Source organism: Phascolarctos cinereus, unplaced genomic scaffold, assembly GCF_003287225.1.
Source record: "Phascolarctos cinereus isolate Bilbo 61053 unplaced genomic scaffold, phaCin_HiC Scaffold_5;HRSCAF=322, whole genome shotgun sequence".
NCBI classification, from domain to species: Eukaryota; Metazoa; Chordata; class Mammalia; order Diprotodontia; family Phascolarctidae; genus Phascolarctos; species Phascolarctos cinereus.
In genome coordinates, this window is record NW_027555958.1 from 338,148,043 (window position 1) to 338,163,557 (window position 15,515).

Genomic DNA, 15,515 nt, shown 5'->3' on the forward strand with positions numbered 1-15,515 from the left:
GAAAACAAAACAAGCAGACTGACTCCAGCCTTAACTCTAATAGGAGCTAAAGTGGACATGGAGTGACTAGCTCCCTAATTTTGAGTTCAAGTCTTCTTTTCCTAAAGAATCAGACTGGCCAATAAGCAAACATCAGGTCACCATACTTGTTAAAGTATTCTGAAAGGGAAGTTTGAAAAAAGTGCAGGTTTGGGGTAGGGCAAACTTTAGCATCTTGATCATCTCCTTGCCTGATCTGGCTCTGCTTCTTTCCTAAGAGCTAAGCTTTCTGTTGAGAGCCTTACTACAACATTCTTACAGCCAAAATTCAGCCTTGAAAAATGTCAAGAACAAGGAGATAGCCAATGCACTGAGCCTTTGCTAGCCAGTGCTTGGTTCCCATTTCTCTATCCATTCCCTGACCGCCACCCTCAGTATGAATGCTACAATATTGTTTGTGTAAACCCTAGTCTCAAAGCCCATTGGTATGAGACTCTCTCTTGTGTTCAATAAGATTTGTTTCTAATTTAAAATAGCAGCTTTTTTTTAATTGGGAAGAATTGAATTTGGGGTGGTTGTGGGATACAGGAAATTTGCATCTACAAGAGCAGGACCTTCTAGTCATGTGCTAAGGTGATCAGTGCCATACTGGAGATGGTGGCAACATCCCTCTGTCTGGCCCAAACTGCCTAGGTGGGGTCCCTGGGCTAGGAGCTGGCACTGGAATGGCTTTTATTTCCTGACAATCAATCTGTCCTTCATCCATATGTTTCAATACCTTTTCAGCTTCACCTGGGTTCTCAAACTCCACACAGAACCTTCCAATAGATGAGGTGCATCCTTTCCACAGGCATGTCACTCATTTTAATTTTCCCGCAGGTGGAAAATATTTCCATGATGTGATCCTTAGCCATATTCCTAGGAAGGCTTGGATGGATTTCAGTGAAGGACTTTGTCTCTTCCATTCCTTCTCATCACTTTGAGGTGGTTTCTATTTGGAATGGGAATTGATGCCTATTGTCCTGTCTACTCAAGAGGGACTTGGAGATCCAGCAGAAATGTTGGTGTAGGAGCTTCAGGAGATGCTAGAGCTTCCTGAATGGCTTGATGCTGAAGAAGAGTTAGACCAAGTCTGCACAACCTGTAGCCCACAGGCCGCTTACAGCTCCCCAAAGGAGCTCTACATACAAAGGATATTTTCCTCTACATTTTCCACTGGCTATCAGATAGCCTTTGGCATGCTGCAAGCAGCCTGAGGGCCACAAGTTGTGTAGGTCTAAGTTAGACCCACTGCTAAGACTAGAGACAGAGCTGGAGGTATGGCCATGGCTGAATGCATTGCACATCTTATGAAAGCTTTGCCTCTATCATGCTCTTCTTCATTTGATTCTCTGGTAGCCCCTTTATCTTTAGATCAGTCCTTTGACTTGTCATCAGTTCTATCTTGATGTTTGGTGAGAGAGGAATCCCTAGTGCTGGATTTTTAAAATTATTTTCTTTGACTCTCTTTTCATTCCTGATACATTCATTTTCCCCCTTCTCAGGTGGTTCAAAGTCCTGATTCTGAGAATTGATCCATAATCAATTGCAATTTACTACAAAGAACAGCATATTCCCAAGTCCACTGCCTCTGCAGCCCACTCTTCCTCCTCATTTTTCAGCCAGGGAGACATAGTCTTTAAAAAAAGAAAGAAAGAAAGAAAAAGATGACAAATACAATGAAACATGAAAGGATTTATATAAAAGGATGCAAATCAAGTGAGCACAACCGGGAAAACAAAATACATGATACCTTTAACAATGTAAATTTAAAAAACCATTACCAACAATATCAACATAAAAAATTAATGCTGTGAAATCATAATGACCCAGCCTGGCTCCATAGAAGTCATATGATAAGGTACTTCCTCCATTCCTTTGCAGAAATAGAAAATTATGATTGTTAAAATGCAAATATCAGATTTTTTCATTTTGGAGTTAATCTTGCTGAACTTTGTTGCCCGCAACCAGATTGTACACCGAAGGGAGAGGCGTGAAATAAACTTGAGACATGGGCCAAGCGGAGCAGCATTACTGACTCAGTTTATTCATCTGAGGGTACAGGATATATAGAGAAAATCTAGCCTAACTTCAAAGAGTCCTCCCCGAGAGATACTCCCCAGAACATCTGCTGAGGATGTGACAACATACATTTCCTCGTTATCAGGGTTCCTAGATTCGGTTGTATTTTCCAAGGTTTTCCCTGCATAGAGGAGTGAATGTGTAAATCTAAGGTTCAAAGAGTGAGAAGGAATGTCTCAGGGACCTCCTAATCAGGAAGGGATTGGAGAGCCGTACCATTTAATCATTGAGCCCTTTTGGGTAAAAGCCTGGGCAGAGGTCAAACTCTGCCTTGGATCTTAAACCCTTATCAGACTCTTAAATCGGCCTTCAACAGAACTTTTTAAAAGTTCTTTGTTATAAGGGATATTATGGTTGAGGTGAGGCTACTTTGGGAAATGTAGGTGATGTAAAAAGAAAAGGAATGTTATTTAAAATATACAAACAAGAGAACAAGTAAATTCAGAATGGAACGTAGATAAGTAGGGCAATGTTGGAAGTATGATGTGAAATGTAAACTATCCTTTAAAAAGCAAAATCTAATAGAGTTTTATAATGTCAAATTATGCTCTTTACAGGTTGTTAATGTTTGTCAACTTCACAATAGATTGTGTTTGTAAGAAATGATAAAAGGGATGAATTAGATAAATAGATAGGCAATAGTGTTTTTATTAAGCACTTTCTAGGTGCCCAGCATTGAGCCTGAAAATATAGGTACTAGAAAGCAAGGCAGTCCCTGGCCTCAAGGAGCTTACATTATAATGTAGAAAGACAACACATAAGGGAAGCAAGAAAGTGGGGAAAACCCCTTAGCATGATGTGAAGATAACTAGGAAGTAGTGTAGATGCCTCATTCCAGGCAAAGTAATGTGAAAGCTCGCCTCTCAGAGTCTAGAATGATGCCAGGGGCAGAATCCAAGGTTCCTATGAAGAGGATGAAGCGAATATGGTTAAAGTGAAGACAGTATGATTTGGAGGCCAGAAGACTCCAGTAAGAAAAAAGAGGTCATCCATCATGAGCTGCCTCTTTCTAATGCTACATCTCAAATCCCTTGACTTCGTCTTCCTTTCTACTCTTTTGTTTAAGCCTTGAGAAGAAATAGCTCTCTTTCTTGCTCAAACCACCAATTTACTTCTGTTTATTTCCATCCCCTAACTCTCCTCCAAAGCTACCCCGTATATCATCCTATCTCTGTCTGTTTTTTTCAGTCTGTCTTTATCCTAGCAAACATGCCTTATTTCCTACTTGACATTATTACCTCCTCAAGTTTTTGAAATATATTTTTCTTTCCTTTTTATAGCCAAACTACTAGAAAAAAAGATGCTTCCTTTCCTTGCGCCCAGTTTCTTACCTCCAACTTCTCAATCCTATTCTGTCAGGCTTCCTGTTCTTTCCAAGGCCACAATGATCTCTTTATTGCTAAATCAGTTGCCTTTTACTGGTCCTCATTATTCCTTGCCTATGTACAGCATCTGACATATTAACCAACTTCTCCTAGATACTCTCTTCCCTTGGTTCTCCTTCTACCTGTCTGGCTGTTCCTTCTAGGAACCTGCTGAACCATAAGGTATGTCTTGTCACCTAACTATGGGTATATCTCAAGGCTCTGCTGTGGGCCCTATTCTCTTTACATGCTTCTCTTTATATACTTTCATTTGATGACATCAAATTCCATGGGTTTAATGATTATTTCTATACAGATAGATTGTGAGCACCTTGAGAGCAGGAACTATCTTTTACCTCTTTATATATACACAGCACTTAGCACAGTGCTTGGCACATAGTAGGTACTTAATAAATGTTTATTGATTGATTCATTCCAATAACTCTCAGATTTATCTATATCTATTTCTATATTTATCCAACCCTATTCTCTCTTGAGCTCCAGTCTTACAGCTGCCTATGGATATTTCAAACTGGATGTCCAACAACCATTTCAAAATTACCACATCTAAAACTGAATGCATCTTTCTTCTGAAACTCATCCCTTTCTCTAATTTCTCTATTTATTTTGAGGGCACCACAATTCTCCTACTCACCTAGGTTTGCAACTTAGCCACCTCCTACTTATAGTTCTTCCTCCCTACCATATCTGATCAGTTGCCACATTGTGTTGCTTTTACTCCTATATCAGTCTCTTTTTCTCCACTTACACAGATATCACCCTGTTTCAGACCCTTATCACCTCAACTATTGCAATAACCTGCTAATTGATCTCTCCCCTCTTCAACCTCCATAGTTGCCAAAGTGTTATACCTAAAGCAAACCATTCCTTGAATATCAATTAATAAACATAATAATAATAATAATTAACATTTATAAAGAACTTTAAAGTTTGCAAAGTGCTTCACACACATTTAAGTACTAGGCATTGTAGATATAAAGAAAAAAATGAAATTGCCCCTGCCACCAAGGGAGTGCTCTTTTATCAGAGCAGAGTGCTAATGTGAACATAAATATATACAGAATTATAGGTTTGTGTATAGGGTATGAGGTGGCATATCTTAATGTCTCAAATTTATTTTGCATTTTGATTTTAAAGTTTTTAATTTTAAGTAAAGTTTAGTTGTTAGTTTAAAAAATAATTTTAGTCCTAATTTCTTTAGTTTGGCTGAAGAATAAAAACTAAGGTCCTTATTCAATAAATGTTCCCTTTAAAAAAATAAAAAATAAAGTTCCCTGTACACATACTTTAATGAAATATGCTATTTGTGTCTGTACAGTATATTTGCAAAATAAATAAAAGGTAGTCTTGAAAAGAGAAGACTAGAAATTAGAAGAAAAAGGAAGGGCCTCACATGGAAGGTAGCTCTTGAGCTGCCTTGAAAGAAATAGGAAATAGTATTTCCTCCACCACAGAAATTACATAAGATGAAAAGAATTCAATGGCATGCATGATTTTGGTGGCTGAATAAATGCTGCATAAATGCAAGAAACTTAAAACATTTACATAGCCCATTACATGCATTATATCCCTACTAAAGGTAAAGAAAGATCCTTTGTGGGATTGCTCAACATGTATTATCTATTTTTGTTAGTCCTGCAATGTCTGAACAACTTAGAATAAGGTGCAGATCTTCTGGCCAGACTTGGTTTGGCTTTAATTATCCAGCGCAGAGTGATTGGCAATATTCTCCAAAAAAAAAAATGTGTATTGAGGAAATCCTCCTCAGGGTTTATACACTTGACTCAGGAACTCCTGAAAGCTGAAAAGCTGATTATTAAAGATTGCTAGTTACTAAAATGTGTTCTGAAAAATAAGCAGATAGTCAAAATAAGGCAGCCAAGAATTCAATTTATCTCCAGGCTCCCAAGCTCACTGAGGCAAGCACATTTTCCCCACTCCTACGTGCTTCTGCTACAAGATGCCAGAGCCACTGGGGATGGGGAGAAATTCCCTCTGCTCCACTTTGTTGTACTACAGTGTATGAGGAGACTGCCAAAAAGTCAGGGCCAGTTCCATAGCCCAGAAGGGAGGTATCTCTGATAAGAGTTTGTGTCTCTCTCTGCTTTCAATCCAGAATCATTTCTGAGACAGCTACAGGCACAGGGGACCAATACATAGTTGCCTGTATCAATCCAGCGTGGTGTTTGGGTGCATGTCTAGCTCCTGGGATTTAGACCCCTTTCTCATAAAGATGTCTTCTGATCACCCTGTCTACACTTCTTTATGATTCGATATTTATCCTCTCACTGCCAACTAGGAAATTCTACTTTCTAATATCCTATTTGCCTCTCAACCTTTTTTCAGTCAGTCAGTAACATTTATTATGTGCCAGGCACTGTGTTAAGTGCTGGGGACACAAAAAGAGGCAAAAGATAGTCCCTGCCCTTAAGAAGTTCACAATCTACTGGAGGAGACAGCAAACAAACAAATATGTACAAATAAGCTATATTCAGGATAAATGGGACACAATTAAGAAAAGAAAGGCACTAGAATTAGGAGCTGGGAAAGGCTTCCTGTAGTTAAGATTTTATTTGGGACTTAAAGGAAACAAGAGAAGCCAGGATGTAGAGGTGAGGAGGGAGATCATTCCAGGAACAGGAGAGAGCGAGAGAAAATTTCCAGAGTAGAGGGATGGAGTGTCTTGTTCATGGAACAACCTGGATGTTGGGGTTACTGTATTAAAGAGCATGTGGCTGGGAGTAACGTGCAAGAAGACTGGAAATGTAGGAGAGTGCCAGATCGTAAAGGGCTTTGAATGCCAAACAGAGAATTTTGTATTTGGTCCTGCAGCCAGTAGGGAGCCAGTGTAATTTTTTTTTTTAGACCAAGGCTTTTATTTCTTTATTTCTTGCCATAGTCCTTAACAACAAAGCAACTGCAGCCAACCTCTTTACAGGGCTTTTTTCCCTCTGTCAATTTTACAGAGGCCTGCCCATTTGCCCAGCTTCTTGTTGTCATTGACCTTGATCAAGTTGATTGCCAGTGGAATTTATTAAGGGTATAAGGAGGATGTGTGTGTGTGATGTGGTCTAACCTGTGCTTTAGAAAAATGATTTTGGTGGCTGAATGAAGGATAGATTAGAACAGGGAGAGAGTTAGGTGTAGCTTGCACACCCTTGGCTCTCTCTTTCAGAGCCAAATCGACTATCTCTTCCCCTCAAGTGCTTGAGGGACTCGTGGGGTATTTCTTTTCTCTGCTGCCATTAGTTTGAACCTTCCAAGGGCTGTTTTCCTCCCTGGACTAGCATCCCAGTTCCATTCAATTTTTTTTTCCAAAGGGATATTTTACTTTACCTTTACTTCAAAGCTATAGTAAGAATATTTTCTCCAACACTTGTGGAGCCTACTTTCCTTTTCAGTACTTTGATATGTGGGGGGGGGAGAAAGCTCAACTTAGCTTAGTTCCTATATAGCCCTGATGCCACTAAGTTCATGCCCACATGCAGCATTACTGTCCAGTGAGTCATCTTCTGTTGGGCTGGGGTCCTAGGGGTCACTCTTGAAGGTTACTTCTTGATGCTTGGGATAGCAAAGCAGCACTGGTTCTGAAAGCCAGACTTTGGGGCAGCAAAGCAATTGCGAACCATTCAAAACTCCTAAGCTCATGAGGCTCTATTCCCTTCACCTTGAACAGAAAATAACAAATGGAATGGTCAGTGACATCAGCCTTTTCAGAGGGCCATATAGCTTCAAACAGAAAAAGGCCCCATGGCCTCTCTATAGCATTGTCTCTCCAGACACCATGAGCAAAGGAGTCAGCAAACGAGGCCAAGAGAAAAGTGGCTGAAAGCAGCAGGTTTTTGTGAATGCCTCTGCAACCGATTATCTTCCTCTTGAACATGTGCTTAGCCAGGTGCAACCTGTGAGAGAACATCTGGTATGAGCCACGGCCCCTCCAAGGCACTTTTCTTAACATGTCATCAAGAGTGTCTCCAAAGTAGGTTTCCCAGCTTCTCCATATAGGAAGATTGTATTAGTCAAGTAAGCTTATGGAATCTGTGCATGTGTTGGGCCCCCATTACATCTTACAATCTGGCTTGTGAGGCCAGCTGAAACTAACTCTCTTTGAGGTTATCAATGATTTCTTAATAGCAAAATCCAATATTTCCCCCCTCCTTTATCATCCTCCATAAACTCTCTATAACACTTTGATGCCGGCAGTCGCCCCTTTCTCCTAGATGCCATCTCTTCTGGAGTTTTTGTGACTACTCTCCTGCTTTTCCACCTACTTCTTTGATAAATCCTCATTCTCTCTTTTTTTTTTTTTGCTAGGCAATGGGGTTAAGTGACTTGCCCAGGGTCACACAGCTAGTAAGTGTTTTTTGTGTCAGAGGCCGGATTTGATCTCAGATCCTCCTGAATCCAGGGCTGGTGCTCTATCTACTGTGCCACCTAGCTGCCCCTGATAAATCCTCATTCTACTTACTTGCTTACCATCCACGACCCACTCCTTATGTGTGAGTGTACATCAGGGTTCTGTCCTTGGTCCTTTTCTATTCCCTCCATAACTCTCTTTCAGTAATCTGATGAGCTTCAAAGGGTTTAATTATAACCTTTATGTAGATGTCTCCCAGATCGGCATATCTAGCCCTGATCTCTCTCCAGTCCCACATCACCAACTGCATGCTGGGCAGCTCCCTGCATATACTATAGGCATCTCAAATACAACGCATCAATATATCAACATATCAAAGCAGAGCTCATTGTTTCCTCCCTGCCTTCATCCTTCCTTCAACTCAGTCTTCTTCTGAACTTCCCTATTTCTTGTCAAGCAGCTTTGCAGACTTAGAGTCATAGGAGCTTAATAAACGCTTATTGATTAACTGGTCCATAACTCCTTTACACTATATCCAATCAATTGTTAAGTCATATAGGTTTTACTTTCATAGAATCTGTTTTATTATTCCTCTTCTTTATACTCATGTAGCAACCATCCCAGTTCAGATTCTTATTACTGCTCATCTCTCAATGGTTTCCAAACTCTTTCAATCAATAAAGCTTTTTGGACACAAACCCAAATATATGCATATTTATTTATTCATAAATCAGATGCGCATACTACTATACATTTTGAACATATACAACAAATAATACAGAAATCCATAAAATATATACATATATGCCATATATAATATATAAAACAAAATTAAAAATAAAGTATCTTTTAAAATAATTAATATTTTAGAGAAAGCAATGTGATTAAATGTTTCATTTTTTTAAAAAAATTAAGTTTAATATTTTGTGTTATAGCAATTCAAAGGTCTGGTTTTAAGTTTAACTTATTTTGGTCATTGGTTTTAATGGCTGTGATATCTAAAAAAAAGATACCTCACAAATATACATCGATCTAAATGGAAGAAGTATGTTATCAGCTGCACTTACTATAATGATGCTCATTTTTCAATCCCACTTCCAATTATGCAATATTTTTGTTGAACTTCAACTAGCAAATTTCTGTTTTCACTGATGTCAATCAGTCATTATAGTAAACTAATCAAAAATTGTTGGTTTTTTATATTTTTAACAAACAGGTTCAAACACCATTGAAAATCTTCATTTGGAAGATTTTTCAATAGGTCAAAAAATCTGTTTCCAAGCATTTTAAGTGTGCAGATACAAGAATTTTTATAGATGACATATATCATTTTGGAAATAAAACCACATGACAATGTAAGGATTTCCAGACACTAATTTTCAAAATGTTTTCTCTACCACATCTTTCTTCTGAGGAGCAGTTACTTGCACATTTGTCAAAACATCTTTACCTTTAAGGGACAGACTAAATGCTGTGTGTGTGTGTGCGCTTAATATCTGCTAGTTACTATAGCATACTACTAAAAACTTCTTGTCATCAGAGAAGTTAAGCAAATATGGAACATTCGCATTTTTGTGTAAGAAAGGTGTGTAATTCATCTTTAAATATGACAACTCTTTATGCATGTTACAGTGAGGTAACCAGTGAATCTGTGTGGTACAAAAGATATTTACAGTCATTCTCCATCTCATTATTAATTTTCAACTACTTAAAGATCTTATCTTCTATTTATTTTCTCCTCTGTAGATTGCAAATTCCATGAGGACAGAGACTATTTCACTTTTATCTTTGTAATCTTCATACCTGGCACCCAGTAGGTGCTTAATAAATGCTTGTTTTATTGTTCTTATAAAATTAAACATATTGATGATGTCTTGTACTTTGCAAACTTTTGGCTCTAAATTCTTTGATGTCATGGTATGCATATGAATGGTATGCTATATGAATTTCACTTATGATGCTATCTCTTAATCTTACTTCAGAATTTTTTTTATTTCAGTCAAAGCAACTCCTCCATCAGTATACTTAGCTAGTTGTTGTTTTGTTTTAAGGCAATTGTTGGCACAGTGGATAGAGTACTGGGCTTGGTGTTAGGAAGACCTGAATTCAAATCTGGCCTCAGACATTTGTTAGCTGTGTGATCCTGGGGAAATCACTTAATGTCTGTTTGCCTCAGTTTCCTCAACTGTGAATGAGAATAATAGCATCTACCTCATAGGGCTGTTGTGAGAACCTAATAAGGTAATATTTGCAAAAATATTGGGCAAATTCTGTTCCATCTTCTGCTCTCTCTCTCTCTCCACCCCCAATCTTCTATTCAATTATTTTTATATTATAGAGAAATCACTACATTTTTAGGCAATTACAAGGCCCTTGCCAAAGTCTCTCTGTTTATAAATTGTATTAGATCTTGGGGAAAAAAGAACACTTACACAGTGTCTGGACCATAGTAAGTAAATACTTATTCCCTTCCCCTTTTTCCTTTTTAAAAACAATGTTTACTCATTTTTATTTTGTGTCTATCACCTATCTGTCAGGAGGTGAGTAGCATGTTTCATCATTAGTCCTCTAGAACCAACCAACATATTGTTCTTGTGTTAATTGTGCACTCTCTAATAAAGAAGAGGATAGTGAGAGACTAGTGCTCTAGGTTTGATACAGTCGGTTTCTGGTCTCCTGACCCTCTTCTCTTTCCCTGCTCAGACTCAATTACAGGTATCTTATATCCTTTCTTTCCTTTTAAACCTCTCTTCTTAACCTACCTTCCACGCTTAGAGTTTGTTTTATTTAGGACTAATCCCTTTAGCTATTCTCCCTCTTATCTCCCCTTCTCCCTTTTTCTTCATTCCCTCCAGTTTCCCAGTTGAAGTGTATTTCTGAATCCAACTGTGTTCCTGTAACTAAGTATGTGCTTAATAAATATTGATTGATTGATTGATCATATGTATTCTTTGCCTCCTTTGACTGATTTAGAGGAAAGCTCGGTTCAAGTGTTGCTCACTCTGCACACTTCTTCGTTTTTTGTATAGTCTTCTATTCATGCACACAAATTATAATTTCTCCTACCCTTTCTTTCTTCCCTCTACCTAGCGTATCCTTTGCCCCTTCCCTTTTCGTCTTTTAAGGTCATAAAAACATAAAAAACCCACTCCTAGACCCTCTTATTAAATTCCTTCTATGGTCCCTGATGATGACAGGGATCAAAGGGGACTAAGCTCCTGAGAAAGAGGGAGCTGGGAGGATTGTGGACTGAATCAGGTGTCCCATTAACACAACACTCATGTCTCTGCCTAATCTACTTTCCACCCCCCTTATTGGCTCAGTTCTAAATTTTATTGTCCAATTAGTAAAAAACCCACCTTTTCCCCTTGTGTCCTCAAAAATTGAAAAAGAAAGAAAAAAACTGTTACAAACACATATTGGTGAAGCTAGGTAGCACAGTGGATAGAGTGCCAGGCCTGGAGTCAGGAAAATCTGAGTTGAAATCCAGCCTCAGATACTTAATAGCTATGTGACCCTGGGTCACTTAACCCTGTTGGCCTCAGTTTTCTCATCTATAAAATGAGCCAGAGAAGGAAATGGCAAACGACTCCATTTAAGGTCTCCAAGACATTATAAAACCACTTCCAGGCTTTCTGTCTAATTAGCATCCCTCTATGACCCCTAATGATGACAAGGCTCTGAGGGGACACATATATCATCTTTCCATGTTATAATGAAAATAGTTTGTGTTTAGTCTCTTATGATTGTTCATTAATGTTTACCTTTTTGTGTTCTCTTGACTACTGTGCTTTCACTTCAAAGATCCTACACAGCTTTGATCTTTTCAACTGGAATTTTTGGAAGTCTTCTATTTCATTAAAGATCCCCACCTCTATAGAATTATACTCCATTTTGCTAGGTAAGTTATTCTAAGTTATAAGCCTATATCTTTTGCCTTCTGGAATATCATATTCCAAGCTCTCTGCTCCTCGATAGTGATACCTAATAAATGATGCATGACCCTGACTGTGGCTCCTCAGTACTTGAATTCTTTCTGATTTCTTACAGTATTTTTTTTTAAACCTGGAAGCTCTGGATTTTGGCTATAATGTTCCAAGGAGTTTTCATTTTGGGGTTTTGTTCAGGATATGACTAGTGGATTTTTTCAATTTCTACTTTTCCATTTTGTTCTAATAGTAACTAAGTCCAATAGCAATCTACTGAAACTCCCAAACAAGGACAAGCTAACAGACTCAAACCTAGATCAGGAACTTGCAGGGCTCCAACCAGGATGGAAGTAAACAGACTTCACATCACACTACTTTGGGAGCATTGAAATCTTGCAGGCCCCTAGCTCAACTGGGAAAGCAGCAGAAGAACTTAAAAGGAAGAAGCTCAGGCCAGACATTTCTCTCAAAAGTGTTGCGAGATCAACACTAACAAAGTCCAATATTAAGAAGTAGGCTGGACGAAAGAGCAAATAGAAAAAGGATCCCACCAAAAAGACCTATGATGGAAACAAGGAAGCTCAAGACACAAACACAGAAGAAGAGAATGACTTGAAAACATCTACAAGCAAAGCTTTAAAAAAAATGCAGCTTGGCCACAAATCCAACAACAATCCTAGAAGAATTAAAGCAAGAGTTAAGAAAGAGCTAAAAAGCTAAATGAGAACAGTAGAGTTAAAAACAGGAAAAAACATGAGAAATAAGGATGAAAGATATGAAAAGAGAATTAACAGCTTGGAAAAAGAGATATAGAATCATACAGAATGATATAACTTTTTGAAAATTAGAATTGGACAAATGGAAGCTAATGTTTCCATGAGGCATCAAAAAATAATAAAAACAAGTCAAAGGTCTGGAAAAAAAAAAGAAAATGTGAAATATCTTGCAGAAAATACAACTGACCTGGACAATGGATTGAGTAGAGATAATTTAAGAATGATGAAGGGGGTAGTTTCAGAAAAACTTGGAAAAGCTTGCATGGACAGATGCAAAGTGAAATGAGCAGAATCAAGAGAATAATTTATATAACAACAATATTGTCAAGATAATAAGCTTTCAAAGACTTAGGAACACTGATTAACACAATGACCAACCACAATTCCAATGGACTTATGATGAAACATATCTACCTGATACAGAACTCAGAGGGCAAACTGAAACATCTTTATTCTTTTCTTTTTTTCTCTTCTTTTCCTTTCCCTTCTCTTTCCTCCTTTCTTTTTTCCTTCTCTTTTCTATTTTTAGACATGGCCAATGCAGAGATTTGTTTTGCCTGACTATACATATTTATAAGGGGCTTTGCTTTGTTTTTTGTTTGTTTTTGTTTTGTTGCCTTCTCAATGGGTAAAGGAGGGGGAGAAAAAAGGGGAGAGAATCCAGAACTGGAAATATAATAAAATTGAATTAAAGAATATTTAAAATAAATGACTCTTTGTAAAAGCTAATTGATATTAAGCAATTAAACTAAGATGCTAGTCTCTAGTGGGCTACCAGTGTGCAGAATACAATCATGGAGGTTTGAGCTGATAGAATTAGAGAAAAATATCCTAAACCCATAGTGTATTCCTAGAACCCTGAGGTGGAGATGTAGCTGATCTTGCTTTGACATAGTGAGCTGCTAAGAATAAAAAAGAGGGAATAAAAAGCAGTTTAGCAAAACTAAGTTTAGCACATCTAAGGGGGCTTATAATATAAAAACCATAGTCTCCTACTTCTGAAAAGAGAGGAGGGTGGTTCATCTCATTTCTTTCCTGGGGCCAAGTTTGGCCATTTTCATTTTACAGCTCTCAGTTTCTTTTTGTTGTTGGTCCTTGCATTTTCACTGGTGTAGTCATTGGATATATTATTTTTCAGGTACTACTTACTTCCCTCTATGTCAATTAATTGTTATTTACTATTTATATATTTTAAAATTTACTCTCTGTGTTCATCTTGTTTCATCCTGTAGAATATAAGCTTTTCATAGAACCATAGTTTTCAAGCTGGAAGAGAAAATAAGTACACAGATTTAGATCTGAAAGAAACCCTAAAAACTCTCATTTCACAGATGAGGAACTAAAGCTCAGAAAGTTCAAGTGATTTGTCCAGGGTCACACGGATATATAGTTATTTGAGGCAGAATTTGAACCCAGGTCTTCCCATTTCCCTTACTTCATACGGCTTCTTAGTTTTCTGTTGAATCATAAATTTAGAGTTGTAAGGGAACACAGGAAGAGCGTTTTAGAGCAGGAAGGAACTTTAGAGGATGACTACTAGCCCGTTCTCATTTCATAGAGAAACTGCGGCTCAGAGAAGTCATGTGACTTGTCCAGGGTCACACAATTGTTACATGGCAGAGGCAGGATTTAAATTCACAGATCTTGTCCTTACTACCTTCACCATATCTCTCCTATGAATCTTCCTACGTTCCACTTCCTCAATTACTGCCTTACTTTTGATTCTCATCCCTTCTCACAGGGACTATGGTAAAAGCCTTCTAATTGGTTTGCATGCCTCAGGTCTCTCCCCACTCTAATCCACCCTTCACAGAGCTGACAAAGCAAAATTTCTAAAGCTCAGGTCTGATCTCTCCTCCTCAACAAACTCCGGTGGCTCCCTATCACTTCCAGGATCAAGTCCTTCCTTTGGTATTTAAAGCTCTTCCCAGCCTGGCCCCCTCTCACCTTGCCAGTCTTCTTACACTTCTCTCTACTCCGCACACTACCAGCCAGTGACAGCGGCCCACTTCATCTCCTACCTTTGCATTGGTTGGCCCTCCTCCAGAGGCTCCCTATGACATCCACGACCAAATATAAAATCTTCTCATTGGCATACCAAGTCCTCCATTACCTGGCGCTTCCTACCTTTTCAGTCTTTTTACACCCTACAAACACTCATACATTTCATCAACCATGACACTGGCTTCTGTGCTTAATCTTCTGATTAAGACACTCCATTTCCCAGCTTAGAGACTTCTCACTCATTGGCTGTCCTCCATGCTTGGAATTCTCTCCTCATCTCCCACCTCCTAGTTTCCCTGGCTTCCTTTAAATCACATCTAAAGTCCTGCCTTTTACCCGAAGCCCTTTCAGATTGCCCTTCATGCTAGTGCCTCCCTTCTAATATTGTTTCCAATTTATCCTGTATATATCTTGTTTGTATGTAGTTGTTTGCATGTTGGCTCCTCCACTAGGTTGTAAGTTCCTTGAAGGCAGGGATTGTCTTTTGCCTTTCTTTGTATCTCCAGCACTTAGTACACTGCCTGGCACATAGCTTTTAATAAATACTAGCCGATCTCTGGTTTCCTCTATAACATTATAAATCATGCCTTTTCCAGAAGGCATTTCCTGGTTCCCTCCACCCCACATCCAGCAGCTGCTCAGTGCCTTCCTGTCTTATGTAACCCTTCATGTCAGCTCAGGAAAGGATGGATTGGAGTGGATCTGAGGCATGTAAACCTATTAGAAGCCTTTTGCCATGGTCCAGGTGAGAGTGGATGAGAACCTGAGGTAGGGTAGTGGTTGGGGAAGTGCAGTGAAGGAAGATTTATTTATAGGAGAGATATGGTGAAGGCAGCGAGGACAAGATTTGTGAATTTGAATCCTGTCTCTGTATATATCTTGTATTTATATTTATGTTTATTATGTTATATTGTATTATATTTATGTTGTTATTATATTTGTTTATAATTTATTTATACATTAT

The 15,515-nt window shown here is 38.4% G+C and overlaps 1 pseudogene; it reads right to left on the reverse strand.

Moving 5' to 3' along the window:
- Positions 1–616: 616 nt before the first annotated feature.
- On the reverse strand, positions 617–1,462 carry LOC110217863 (uncharacterized; annotated as a pseudogene).
- Positions 1,463–15,515: the final 14,053 nt, after the last annotated feature.